This window comes from Zingiber officinale, chromosome 2A (assembly GCF_018446385.1).
Source record: "Zingiber officinale cultivar Zhangliang chromosome 2A, Zo_v1.1, whole genome shotgun sequence".
In the NCBI taxonomy this organism is placed as follows: domain Eukaryota; kingdom Viridiplantae; phylum Streptophyta; class Magnoliopsida; order Zingiberales; family Zingiberaceae; genus Zingiber; species Zingiber officinale.
In genome coordinates this window covers 173,323,758-173,338,097 of record NC_055988.1, presented here as the reverse complement: position 1 = coordinate 173,338,097, position 14,340 = coordinate 173,323,758, and the positions used below count along the sequence as shown (strand labels likewise).

At 43.0% G+C, this 14,340-nt stretch overlaps 2 long non-coding RNA genes and 1 pseudogene across 2 annotated transcripts; 2 read left to right on the top strand and 1 right to left on the bottom strand.

The window, feature by feature from the left end:
• Positions 1 to 550: 550 nt before the first annotated feature.
• Positions 551 to 12,528, top strand: LOC122043341. The gene is made up of 2 exons (XR_006129489.1): positions 551 to 828; positions 12,331 to 12,528. It is a non-coding gene; the product is annotated as an uncharacterized LOC122043341 (long non-coding RNA).
• LOC122044516 lies at positions 1,817 to 1,969 on the bottom strand (annotated as a pseudogene).
• LOC122043342 lies at positions 10,457 to 11,312 on the top strand. The gene is made up of 3 exons (XR_006129490.1): positions 10,457 to 10,885; positions 10,977 to 11,072; positions 11,266 to 11,312. It is a non-coding gene; the product is annotated as an uncharacterized LOC122043342 (long non-coding RNA).
• Positions 12,529 to 14,340: the final 1,812 nt, after the last annotated feature.

Here is a 14,340-nt window from a genome sequence, read left to right as displayed (position 1 = left end):
ATACGTAACGCGTGTGTACGATCACACTAGTATATATAATGGAAGCTGACTTTCTTTTGCGTGTGTGGCTGACATAATCGTTTGATTAAATAATTTCCACTATTATTTAAATAAAATAATGAATATTCCAGCTCAACTATATCTTTCTAATTGATGCAAATGACCTCATTTGCACATAAAAGCTTATCCAATTAACTCTACACATCAATATCATTGATTATTCAATGAGTTTATAAACTCTTTTGTCGATAAAGTCCAAAGTCATTATCAATTTATAGATTAATCATAGCCCACCATCAAAATCCAAAGGAGATAAACTTAAGTAATTGTCTTGCAACTCAATGCTTTGGTAGATATCGAACATAATCGAGGCATAAGAGGCTTTGGCTTTGTTCCTAGAATTTAGTATATATTTTGGGACCTTTTTTGCAAATGGTCAAGTATTTTGAAAAATCTAAGGACCAATTCGATCTTCTACAACTGGCCTTTATCGTCAGCCCAAATTATAAAACCCAGCCCATTTGCTGGCCGTATATCGATCAATTTTAATTCTTCCATAGAAGCTTTCATTGTTAGAATTCACGACACTGAATCACCGATCCCTTTTCCCGCCGACCGCGGCGGCGATGGCAGCGGAGGCGATGGAAGCTACGGCGAATTCACTCGTTCTATCTCTCACGACTACTGCTCCACGGTCAGTTCTCAAACTATCGACAATGATGTTTGGTCTTTGCTTCATTTGCTAGCTGAGTGCGCCTGGGCGAGTTCGATAGAAGGATGGATCTTTGAGGCGTGTGATCCACTTTTCCTAGATTTGCATCCTGATCGGTTAGTATTTGGATCTATCGATTCAATTTCTTATTGTTTATTGAAAAATACCTGGTACTTTTTGGGGATCATGAAACCTCTTTAGGTATTTGTACGACTGGTTGCGTCTTAGAGTCGGGGTAACATCGTTTCTGTATGTTATTTGTCTTAGATTGTCTGACTCCTTTAGAGCATTGCAGGGATCTAGCAAACTCACCATGAATGCTTACAATTAGATTAGTTGGTTTATTGGAAAAATGGATTATTAGCAATTGCATAAGATTTTTTCCCCCCTCTTTTCTTTTTTCGGTGCAAGCATTTGCATACAACTTAGCATATTTTTCCAGATCTCGCCACTGCTACCCAGGAACTATTGGCTATTTGGATATGAACACACATTTTATTCAAAACAGAGTTTCTATCCCTTTTCTTCTATTTATTCAAAGTTTATTTTTCACTATACAATGCCATCGGTATATGAAATTTGATTCTGGTGTTACATAGCACTGAAGGAGTGTCACGGGATCTGGATATATATTAAAATAAGCTATGGACGTTGCACTATAGGATTAAATGGGCTTGATTGCTACGCTAGGGACTACTGACAATCAAGATATGTATCTGAACTCAGATTTGAGTCTAAGGGATATTTGGTTGATGGATTTAAGAATGAGAGAATAGAATGATAGTAAAAAATAATATTTGGGTTGTAGGTTTGGGAATGATAATTTGAAAATAATTTTTAGATTTATGAAAATTAATCCAACTTATATAATTAGATGAGTTTCATTTTCATTTCTATTTCCATTTCCATTTCACCTTACTATCAAATCTATACCCATTTATCACCAAACCTATACCCATAATCATTCTCATCATTTAACCAAACTTCACCTAAGTTTTCATTCTTTTTCTATCTATTAATTATTGTACACATGCGTTACATGTGTAATATAATATATAACTAAGTATAAATTAGTATCTTAGACCAATAAATTTGACTTGGTAAAGGTGTTAGTATCGAGGCCCATAAATACGACGTTCAAGAACCTAACAGTTTGACTCTCTCATTAAAAAATTAATTTAATTTTTTTATATCATATATTAAATTGATAAAAATAGATATTACACTTGATCTTAGCCAAAAGATCAAGAAAGGTATGCTTTGTCGGTCAAGATATTTATAAAAATTTATCCACTGTGGTATTTTCAATTGTAAAATATGGGAGTAACTAAAATCATAACTGATCCGGTGGTAAGAGCCCGGGACCCCTAACGAGGGGTCAACGCCACGTGGAGGTCAAAAGGCCAGGTGGTCCGTCGAAGAAGGGTGAGCCGACCGGACTCATGAGAAAAGGGCAAGCCGATCGGTCTGCCAGTAAACATCTGATAGTAAAAAGCGCCCTGACAGGGATCGGGGTTCCAACGCTCAATGAAACAGTAAGTAGTGGTCAAGCGGAAGGCATAAGAGAAGGCAGGACGTAATGGGCGCGCCGCCCGGCCGGCGCAGGGAATTAGGGCCGTCCGAACGGCGCTCTTCGTCGAGCCGGCCGGATGGACGTCCTGGCTGGCGGTGGGTAAATAGGGACAGGAACATCTGCTGACAGCCGTCAAGTCGTATGGCTAAGCCATACTCTTAGTCTGACAACGGGGTGTCCTGTTGTCCCATCGAAGGCGTGATGGGACTGTTGCAGTATGGCGTCAGGTAAGCTTTCTAACAAACACATACCGAGGTATGGGTTGCGGACACGTACGTGCCTCGGTAGGCGTGTAGAAGCTCTTTCACCGCTCTATATAAAGAGCTGCAGACTTCGCCGGAGGTACGCGTTCTAGAAGCTTTGGAGCTACTTTTTCCACCACCACTTGCTTACCTGACTTGAGCGTCGGAGGGTCGCCGCCGGGAACCCCTTCCCTGCCCGACTTCTGTGCAGGTTCGCCGGAGCTTCGTGAGACTAGCCGGTGTAAAATACCGAAAATGATAAGGGAATTTTCCGGAATTTTTAGAAATTTTTCGAGAATTTTTCGGAGCTCGTATGGACATGTTAACGGGGACAAAAATAGGGTCCGGGAAAGGTCTGTTTAGGTTACCCTGTTTTAATGAGGAAAAGATTTATTTTCTTTTCCTTTTCCTTTTCTTTTTCTTTATATTTTTCTTTATTTCCTCGCCGTTTCTTTTCTCACTCGCGCACCCGAGCGCACCCTTTCTCCTCGCGCCGACGCCTCTTCCTCGTGCTCGACTCCTTGCCCTAACCGCCGGCCCCGGCGGTTCTCTCCTCTGCCGACGCCAGCGACCCTCCTCTCTGCCTTAGTTCTACCGCCGCCCGAACCCCGAACCTTGTTTCTTCTTCTTTCCGTGTGCCCTAGCGCCGCCACCCGAGAACCCGCGCCTTCTCTCGATTGGTGGCAGCGCCGAGACGAAGCCGAGCGCCGGCCACAGGTTCAGCACCAGTCTCCGGTGCCTAGTTCCTCCCTGTGTACTGCCGCTGTGGCTCTTTTGCACAGTGCCGGCCAATTTCTTCTCTGCCGCCGGCGACTAGAGCCACCGCCGATCGCTCTGTGCCCTTCTACTTCTCTGCCGCCACTCTAACCGAAGCCGAGACCTTCTCACAGCAGTGCTGCCGGCCGGGAATCCTCTGTGCCCTAGCTGTGAGCATTTCTTCCTCCTCAGAGCAGTGGTGATACGGTATTGTGACAGAAAGGTGAGGGTTTAGGTCGTGATCTAGTGTTCTGTTCTTGTTCTATAGCTACTGTTGATCATAACATTAGATCGGTACCTTTTGGTTTTTCAGATCCTTGGTACAACAGATCGGCGATATTAGAGTTGCCCTATTCCGGCAGCCACTTTTTGTAGCAATCGACAGCACCTTTCATGCCTGTTGAATTAAGGTAAGGATTAGGGTTTTGATATTTGTGGTAGATTATTGCTAGTTGAGTTAGCAATAATTAATAATTAGGTTTGGAAGTTAGGTAATGGTGTAATTGGGGTTAACGAAACTAACCCTAACTGGTTAGTGGGTTAGAAATTTGTTTAGCTATTTGTTTATAATTAAATTAGCTAAACTGTGCGATTTAACACAGGACTTTGATTCGAGACGAGCATCTCGACGTCCGAGTTGGACCATTTCGATTGAGGCGGGTACTTTGACTTGGTCTTTTGATATGCATGATAATATGTTTAACATATAACAAGATAATTGTGTTACCTGTTTATTTCGGTTGGTCACTCATGATTAGTACATGTTGTTTGTTTATTTATTACCATACATGCTTTCGGTAGTGACCTAACCATGTATACATCATTCAGCTCTGTTATATTCGGATCTAGGGTTTATTTGATACCCTCTTCGATTGTGTACCTTCTATTCGATCGCCTTCTTGTGGTACACTTTCAGATCTATTTATATGGATCACGCCATGTTATTCGTAGATATGCTCATCACGCATCATGATCGCATCTTGTCGATTATCGCCTACTTTGGTTGAGCTCATCGCCGCCATACGTATCGCACACATCACCCATGGATTCAGATATCTGTCAGTGTGGCGGTTCTTGTTTGCTCCGCTGGTCAGCGACTCGGTGGTAGCCGCAGATCGCCCGCTTCTGTTTGGCTCCGTTAGCATTTAGGGTAGCAGCGTGCTAGCAGATGGTAGACTTTGTTTGGCTCCGCTGGTCGAGACTCGCGTGGTGGCAGAGATATCCTCCCGTTATCGTATCGGAGACGAGAGCATTGAGCTCCCCATTTATGATTTGGGGTCACAGGCGAGTACTCCGGCGTCCCGCTTACTCGTCATTGCGTGAGGCATTGATTCAGAGTATGGGGTCGATATACGATTATTGCATTTTATTTGCTTGTGATTCTTGCACTTATACGCCGTTTGTTTGAATCGTTGATTGACATGCATCAGATTACGACTCACTCGATCGACGACTGCTACCTTTATACTTTGATCCGGTCGATCTGATTATCTTGATTTCATTTCATTGCAGTTTATCCTCCTCATATTCGTGAGAGTACGTGATTAGTGTTGTATTATTTGTTTTATTATGCATATCAGTTGTACTGCTGAGTTTTGGACTCACCCACATTATTATCAGGTTGAGCAGTTCCAGTCGCTGGCCCCCCCATCAGCACGTAGAGCCAGTTCTCTGCTGGTTTGAGTCTTATTGATATTTTGGCTTTTTCCATATAGAACGTTGTCTTATTCTGGTTTTGGATCTTTATTTATGGAATGTGTATGGATTATTTTTGTTTGATGAACTCTTGATGTGATTTTTGGATTCTATTCTACTACGTACCTGCCTGGACGGCAGAAGAGGTGAGTACGTCGGTTTTGAGCTTTACGAGTGTAGTGGAGTAGGGTGGATTTCGAGTCAGAGTATATTTATTTTATGTTGCTATTATCAACTGCGTGGTTGTGACAGCCAGAGGCTGATTTTACATATAAACTGTGTGTGTATGTTTTTATTTACAGTTATGATTCCAGCTGCATGTGGCTGAGTATTTAGTGCTTGTAGAATTTTTTTGATTGTCCGCCGTACAGGGGTGGTGCTGCCGAAATTTTCTCGGACAGGGACTCCTCTGGGGGCGTGACAAATTATTTGGTATCAGAGCTTAGGTTTTACGATCGTTGTTTTTGTATTTTGGATATTTGGGATAACCTGATACTTATTGATTTGGTATCAGAGCGCCAAAGTTTGGCGATACTTGTTTGATTTCCGTGTGTTGAATTTTCGAGATTTATTTGATACCAATTCATTGGTATCAGAGCAGGGTGTAATACCTGCTTTTAGTATTCTGGATATATGTGCTATCCCAAGTTTGCGAGTCAAACTGGGTAGTTATTTTGGTTGCACGGATTTTTCCATTTCGTATATGTTTCGGACTTCCGTTTCGGATTTATATGGACTTCCGGTGATTTGCATGTTCGGAATTTTGAGGTCTGAAGTTGGGGACTGGACAGCGATGGAACATCTCCAGACGGCATATAGGTATGATGTTTAATTTTATAGTTTATGACAGGTATTAGCATTCTTTATTTAGTACCTGTCTGGTTGCTGTAGCACATATTTTTTGTGATGAGTTAGCCATTGAGCATGGTTGACCTTAATAGAGATCAAGGATTATAGTCTCTAGTGATTTTTCACATCATACCATCAGTAGATTTTAGCTTCTGTTACTATTAGTAGGAGATGGAGGCACATACCAGCCTCTGTTATTCTTAGCTGGGTAGTAGATGATACCTACATATTTATGTTGTTTTAGCCAGTGGAGGTTTTATACTCATATCTTTTGGATATTAGGATACCCGATATGATGAAAAATTGTTCATTAGGGGAGTTACCATGTTGATCATTGTTGAGAATGGTTTGAGGTTGAGGGATATTGTGAGATCAGATATTTTGATGTGTTGATTTCTAATGATTTAAGAGAGTAAATGTTATGTGGTTGTTGATGATCTTTTAGTGGATAACTATTTTGATGATCTTTTATTTGGGTTGTCATTGATGGTGATATAGTGAGTATCATGTATGGTGTTCACAGGTTGATGTTTATAGTTGGTGATCAGATTATAAATTGGAAGCTAGAGAGTTTATGTGCCTATGAGATTTTTGATTTTAATAAATCTGGTTAATTATGGTTAGTTAACAGGATGATAAAATTGATATTTGTTACATCTGATATTGAACTATGTGGATAAATAATGATTTGGTGTTTTGAATGCTAACTTACCCTCATGGAGAGTAGAGACTTATTCATCTGATATTAGTGGGCTGATATTTTTGAGGATAAAAAAAAAAATGAGGGTGTCTTGATGATATTGAATTCTAGTTTTTTTCTTTTGGGTCGTACACATTTATTCATATGATATTATGTGGATTGACATTCTCTAGTTTGAGATGATGTATTAGTGTTGAATTGACCCATGAACTGATTTAGTTATTTGATAATGTAGTATACCATTTGATCGTGGTTTGATATACCTTAGTTGCTTGTGGAGGATTAAGGTATTCTTGATTAGTTAGTAGATGAATGATTTAGTTTTGTTGGTTGATCAGTAGAGGATTGTCATACTCTATTCTTAGAGGTTTGAACCTTTAGGTTGTTTGTGCTTAGTTATGTATCTAGAGCACATTTGAGTACATGCTTTGTACTGACGTGGAAAGGACGGATTCAGCCGTATATCATTGTCGGCTTGGATAGGTTATAGAGGATCGATGTATCCTATTCCATGAAAACTTTGACCATGGACTGTATATATCTGGTGGGATAACTTAGAGGGTGCATTGGGATATATGACCCCGCTGATGTAAGGAAGTGTAGAGCTAATTGCTTAACACTTATGGGATACACTCGTTACTAGTGTATACTGGGAGAGTACATTTGGATTTATGATGATAAAATTTTCCCCATTAGATATAGTCTTTGTAGTGTATGACATTGACTGACACTGTTATACAACGGTGTGTATATTTTTCTTGTCTGATACCAGTTCCTTTGAACCTAGAGCAGGGTTGTTACTGGATGATTAGGCTGCTTTATTTTGGGTTGCTTTTGATTGATGTATTCATGCTTGATACATATGCATGAATTTTGTTTAGATATACCGTAACCCATGAGTGTTGGTAGCATAAGGTTGGTTTCTTTGATTGAGCTGGTATGCTGATTTTGCATGTATATCATGATTGTTTTGGGTTGTAGGAGTCCTGTGGTAGACTGTTCATTTGCAAGTAGTATATGTATCCATGTTCTGATATGGTTTGAAGGTTCCTTGTGGATCATAGGTATGTAGTTCGGTGTATGTATCTGGAGGTATTATTGAAGATAACTTGTTGATTAAATCCGAGTTGTAGTATAAGTACATCAGTGGTGTTTTGATGGAGGCATTTTGTCGATTTAATCTGAGTTGTGATATATACATACGTGTTTGGTGTGGTATCTGAGGTATCTTTTTGATTATGTTTGAGTTGGGAGTGCACCTGGGTTTAGTATGCTTTATTGGAAGTATATGTTGGTTATACTCTTGGCATAGGTGAAGATATGTCATGTGAGTGTTGTTTGAGGTGTATTATTGATTTTACCTACATTGATTTTGCACACGTGTTCGGTATGTATTGTTGGAGGTATAATACTGAATATACCTGAGGTGTGAGTATGTTTGGTGTATAATAATTGGAGGATTTTGTTGATCATACATATGTTGTGTGAGCATGTGTGCTAGGTGTATACATTGGTAGCAGTATGATGATTCTACTTATACTGAATGCAGAATGTGGAGTGACTGTATTATGTCATTTGTTAAATTAACTCATCAACTAATTTTCCTATCAGTGGATGACCCACTAGGATGCTGATAGAGTAGATGATGGATTTGATTAGTTTACTAGGTTGTTATAGCCTAGGCTAACCACAGTGATTTGTGGTAGAGAGATCTGGTATAGTCTCTAGTTGGATAGTAAGGTGACTTGGACGCTTATGGATCGTTTGTGGTGGAGCGGAGCTCCCACATATTATAGTTGGTTTGTGATAGAGCGTTGCTCTTATATATTTTGGATTGTTGTGGTGGAGCGTTACTCCCACCTATTACGGATTGTTTGTGGTAGAGCGTTGCTCCCATATATGTGGTGTTTCCTGTGATGGAGCGTTGCTCTCACTCTGGAGGATGTATTCTTTGGTGATTTATGTTATTGATGATCAGATTTTTCGATTTATTATCGGAGATCCTATGGATAGGAATGTCTGTGATACGGACATTATGTGTCTTGGTTTTTTCCATATAGGCTTAAAGTGCCTTAGATGTTTTCAGAGACTCGTTGATCCTGGTATGTCGAGGATGTTTGGATAGGTTTCCATTATCTTTGTGGACGATGTTGTGATCTATTACGGATCCGAGGTGAGTCACGTACATCACCCTTGCATAGATCTAGAGATGTTTCGATGAGAACATCTATATGTGATTGTCAGTAGTGCTGATTTGAATTATCTTTTGTTATGAAGTTTGGGACACACGGTCACGGTGGGAGTGTCTAGTGGTTCCGAGATAGAGGTTATTACGGTTGGGAGCGGCAAATCGATGTAGGAGATCCATGATCTTTTGTGACTCGCGAGGATATTCAGACTTTTAATCGAGGGTTTCTTCCACATAGCTATGCTACTTTCAGCGTGACCGTGAAAGGCGTGAAGTTTACTTGGATTGAGGATTTCAAGATCACTTCTAGGAGTGAGCGGATGTGTTATCGGCCGATTGTTGGTTTTACCTTACGGAGAGGAATTTGTTCTCTACCGCCAGCGTCTCTAGGTATGGGTCTACGAGGTATACGGTGGGCGTTTGTATATGCTTATCGATAGTTGATGGAGCATGAGAAAAATACCCAGTTCATGATCCGAAGTTGGCCGTTATTATGTTTGCCCTAAGGATTTGGCTTACCTGCATGATATTACATTGAGATTCTCACCGACCATGAGTCTCAAATATCTGTTCACTCGGAAGGAACTTAATCTTCATCGAGGAGATAGATGGAGTTCTGAAGGATTATGATTGTACCATTAGCTATCACACGGAAAAGCTAATGTGGTTGTCGATGCACTTAGCAGGAAGTCGGAGGACTTTAGCCACCGAAGTTGGTTACGGATTTGATTGAGTTTTTCTGGGTTAGACCTTGAGGAGCAGGGACCAGGGGTATTCTTGTTACCATAGTTGCTCGGTTGTCGATCGGGCGAGAATCCACGAGGCCCATTGTTGGGACCTCATGAGCTCGGCGTGAGACGAGTTGGTCCATATTATCGAGACGAGAGGATGTCGAGGCATAAGGCGCGAAGTATTATCTTGGCCGTCGGAGACCCTTAGAGTTCTCCATTTGCGACCGGTATTTCAGTTTCACCCGAAAGGGGTGAAGAGATTGGCCTCAGGGGTAAGCTAGCTCGCGATACATTGGACCTTTCCGATCTCGGAAAGGATTGGGCGATAGCTTATCGGGTGGTACTATCACCGTCTTTGGTAGGCGTTCACGTCGTATTCCACATATCTGAGGAGATACGTGCCGATCGATACATGTGTTGATAGATAATCTCGGTTCTCCTTTCAGACTGACATTACTTATGAGGAGATTTGCAGATTCTCGAAGGGCGTCGATTCGGAACAAGACTATCCATTTGGTTAAAGTCCTCATTCACGAGGAGGCTACTTGGGAGCTTGAGGATACGATCCGAGCTCGATATCCCCATCTTTTCACTTGAGGTATGTGATTTATTTACCGTTCAGCATTTATACTATATATCTGTTGTTAGTACTTGTTGATGGTAGATAACGAAATTTGGGGACCAAATTTTTATTAGTGGAGGAGAATGTAAAATAACATAAAATGATAATGAATTTTATTTTAGAAATTTTTCGAGAATTTTTCGGAGCTCGTATGGACATGTTAACGGGGACAAAAACAGGGTCCGGGAAAGGTCTGTTTAGGTTACCCTGTTTTAATGAGGAAAAGATTTATTTTCTTTTCCTTTTCCTTTTCTTTTTCTTTATATTTTTCTTTATTTCCTCGCCGTTTCTTTTCTCACTCGCGCACCCGAGCGCACCCTTTCTCCTCGCGCCGACGCCTCTTCCTCGTGCTCGACTCCTTGCCCTAACCGCCGGCCCCGACGGTTCTCTCCTCTGCCGACGCCAGCGACCCTCCTCTCTGCCTTAGTTCTACCGCCGGCCGAACCCCGAACCTTGTTTCTTCTTCTTTCCGTGTGCCCTAGCGCCGCCACCCGAGAACCCGCGCCTTCTCTCGATTGGTGGCAGCGCCGAGACGAAGCCGAGCGCCGGCCACAGGTTCAGCACCAGTCTCCGGTGCCTAGTTCCTCCCTGTGTACTGCCGCTGTGGCTCTTTTGCACAGTGCCGGCCAATTTCTTCTCTGCCGCCGGCGACTAGAGCCACCGCCGATCGCTCTGTGCCCTTCTACTTCTCTGCCGCCACTCTAACCGGAGCCGAGACCTTCTCACAGCAGTGCTGCCGGCCGGAAATCCTCTGTGCCCTAGCTGTGAGCATTTCTTCCTCCTCAGAGCAGTGGTGATACGGTATTGTGACAGAAAGGTGAGGGTTTAGGTCGTGATCTAGTGTTCTGTTCTTGTTCTATAGCTACTGTTGATCATAACATTAGATCGGTACCTTTTGGTTTTTTCAGATCCTTGGTACAACAGATCGGCGATATTAGAGTTGCCTATTCCGGCAGCCACTTTTTGTAGCAATCGACAGCACCTTTCCTGCCTGTTGAATTAAGGTAAGGATTACGGTTTTGATATTTGTGGTAGATTATTGCTAGTTGAGTTAGCAATAATTAATAATTAGGTTTGGAAGTTAGGTAATGGTGTAATTGGGGTTAACGAAACTAACCCTAACTGGTTAGTGGGTTAGAAATTTGTTTAGCTATTTGTTTATAATTAAATTTAGCTAAACTGTGCGATTTAACACAGGACTTTGATTCGAGACGAGCATCTCGACGTCCGAGTTGGACCATTTCGATTGGAGGCGGGTACTTTGACTTGTGTGTTTTGATATGCATGATAATATGTTTAACATATAACAGTAATTGTGTTACCTGTTTATTTCGGTTGGTCACTACATGATTAGTACATGTTGTTTGTTTATTTATTCTGCACTGCATATTGTCTACCTGATCACATATGCCTTAGGTAGTGACCTAACCACATGCTCTGTTATATTCTGGATCTAGGGTTTATTTGATACCCTCTTCGATTTGTGTACCTTCTATTTGATACGTCTTCTTGTGGTACACACTTTGTATCTATTTATATGGATCATGCCATGTTATTCATGAGATTGCCATGTTCAGTATCATGCATCGTGATTGCATCTTGTCTGATTATTCTACTTTGGTTGAGCTCATGATTCATGTCTGCACACATCACCCATGGATTTGTATATCGTGGTGTGTGGCGGTTCTTGTTTAGCTCCGTTGGTCGAGCGACTCGGTGGTAGCCGTGATCGATTCGCCTGTTTGGCTCGTTGGCATTTAGGGTAGCGTGGTGGCCGGCAGATGGTGGACTTTGTTTGGCTCCGTTGGTCGGGAGACTCGGTGGTAGCCGTGAGAGATATCCTCCCGTCGTGATGTCTAGGAGATGAGGCATTGAGCCCCATTTATGATTTGGGGTCACGGGACGGGAGTACTCCGACGATCCGTTTACTCTGTCGTTGCAGGAGCATTGATTGCGAGTATGGGGTTGACATATCGCATTTATTCATTTTATTTGCTTGTGATTCTTGCACTTATATCGCATTTGTTTGAATCATTGATTGACATGCATAGATTATGACTCACTCGATCGGCGACTGTTACCTTTATACTTTGATCCGGTCAGTACAGTTATCTTCTGATTTCATTTCAGTTGCATTTATCCTCCTCATATTCAGGAGACTGTACGCATGATTAGTGTTGTCTGTTATTTGTTTTATTATGCATATCAGTTGTACCTGCTGAGTTTTGGACTCACCCCGCCTCCATTGTTAATTATTTTCAGGTTGTGGCTGTCCGGAGCAGTTCCAGTCGCTGGCCCCCCATCAGCACGTAGAGCCAGTTCTCTGCTGGTTTGAGTCTTATTGATATTTTGGCTTTTTCCATATAGAACGTTGTCTTATTCTGGTTTTGGATCTTTATTTATGGAATGTGTATGGATTATTTTTGTTTGATGAACTCTTGATGTGATTTTTGGATTCTATTCTACTACGTACCTGCCTGGACGGCAGAAGAGGTGAGTGCGTCGGTTTTGAGCTTTACGAGTGTAGTGGAGTAGGGTGGATTTCGAGTCAGAGTATATTTATTTTATGTTGCTATTATCAACTGCGTGGTTGTGACAGTGCGTGGATTTATATATGTTGTGTGTTTTTTATTATGATTATGATTCCAGCCGCATGTGGCTGAGTATTTAGTCATGTAGAAATTTTTAATTGTCCGCCGTACAGGGAGTGCTGCCGAAATTTCTTCGGACGGGGACTCCTCCGGGGCGTGACAGCCGATCATCGCAGACTTCCAAACTGATCAATGACTTCATTCGACATCATCAAGCCGGATATCTCAATCTCCCATCCATATCAATGGGCGAGGCTGGACGACAACACATGGTGGCGCTTTCGAACGAGGAACTCGGCGCTCTGATCGAGATAAGGGCCGCCAACTCGTGGAGCAAAAAGCGAAGCCACGTAGCGGGAAGCAACATCGGTCGGTGGTCGGCAAGCACCACCGCCACCGCCTTTCATCGAGCCCTATTCCGTACCCCTGAAGCCATACGATAGGGGATCTTCTTGGATGAGATGCCTAGGCGAGATAGCGAGAAGGGAAAGCCCCAGCGGACGCATCACGAGAGGATTAATCGCCAATTTTGAGGCTATTAAGAGATCCTCTGAGCACTATGTGCCTCCGACGATCGGCGAGTATAATGGGACAAGCGACCCAAATGATCATCGGTAAGTTTGATATGACTACTCTCCATCAATACGGATGGAGTAAAGTCTTAGTTTTTCTTACCACCCTCTGGGATCGGCTCAGCGGTGGTTTCGGAGGTTGCTTGGACGGATCCATCACCAACTTCAAGGACTTCCGAGCGGCCTTCCTCCACCATTTTGCGAGCAATCGGCGCTATCAACGAGCGTGAGCCTGTTCGCCATCAAACAAGAAGCCCGTGAATCGCTCAGAGCTTACATCCAATGGTTCAACAAAGTGGCGATGGATATTCCAACCGCCGGAAACCATGATTAATGCCTTCACACAAGGCCTGGTGGATTTCCGATCACTCATCCGAAAGCCGCCCGAGATTACGATCACATGCTACACCGGGCTAATGAATACATCAAGCGTGAAAGAAGCGCGGCCGGAAAAACTCAGTGAGCGAGCTCCTCGTGAGCGGAAATCGCCGCTCATCACCGCCCTAGAGGACCAAGGGAAGCAATCCGATCCCCACGGGTCCTATGTGCAGGAGGCACCAAGCCAAAGAAGAGATGGACCGATGTTCCGCCTTCCACCGGACGGATACGCACAACACAAGGGATTGTCGAATCTTCCTTCGTGGCTCATCCATGCCCTAATCGGACGGACGGTCTCCCTCGGTTGGCGACGAGAGAACTCATGGAGCCGATCGGACTAGACGACAACAACAAACTCCCGATCGGCATCGTTCTCCAAGGCGGGAGAATAGCTAGAGAACGGTCTCGACCGTCCGCTCGGGAAGAGAAAATAAAAGCAATACTTCCCGAGGCGAGATCAACGTTATTGCTGGCGAGCCGATCGGAGGAGACTCCAACCGAGCTAGAAAGGCGGCGTCCGGCTCAGATTCATGCGATCGGTATGGCGAAACGGCGGAAGGACCCGAAATCGTTTCGGGCGGGGACTTTGAAGGAGTTGAAGTACCTCACGACGATGCTCTGCTCGTCAAAGCGGTAATAGCCAATTACACTATTCACCGCGTATTTGTTGACACAGGGAGCTCAATCAAGAAGGCGTTCGATCAGCTGCAAATTGATCGAGCCGAGCTGTT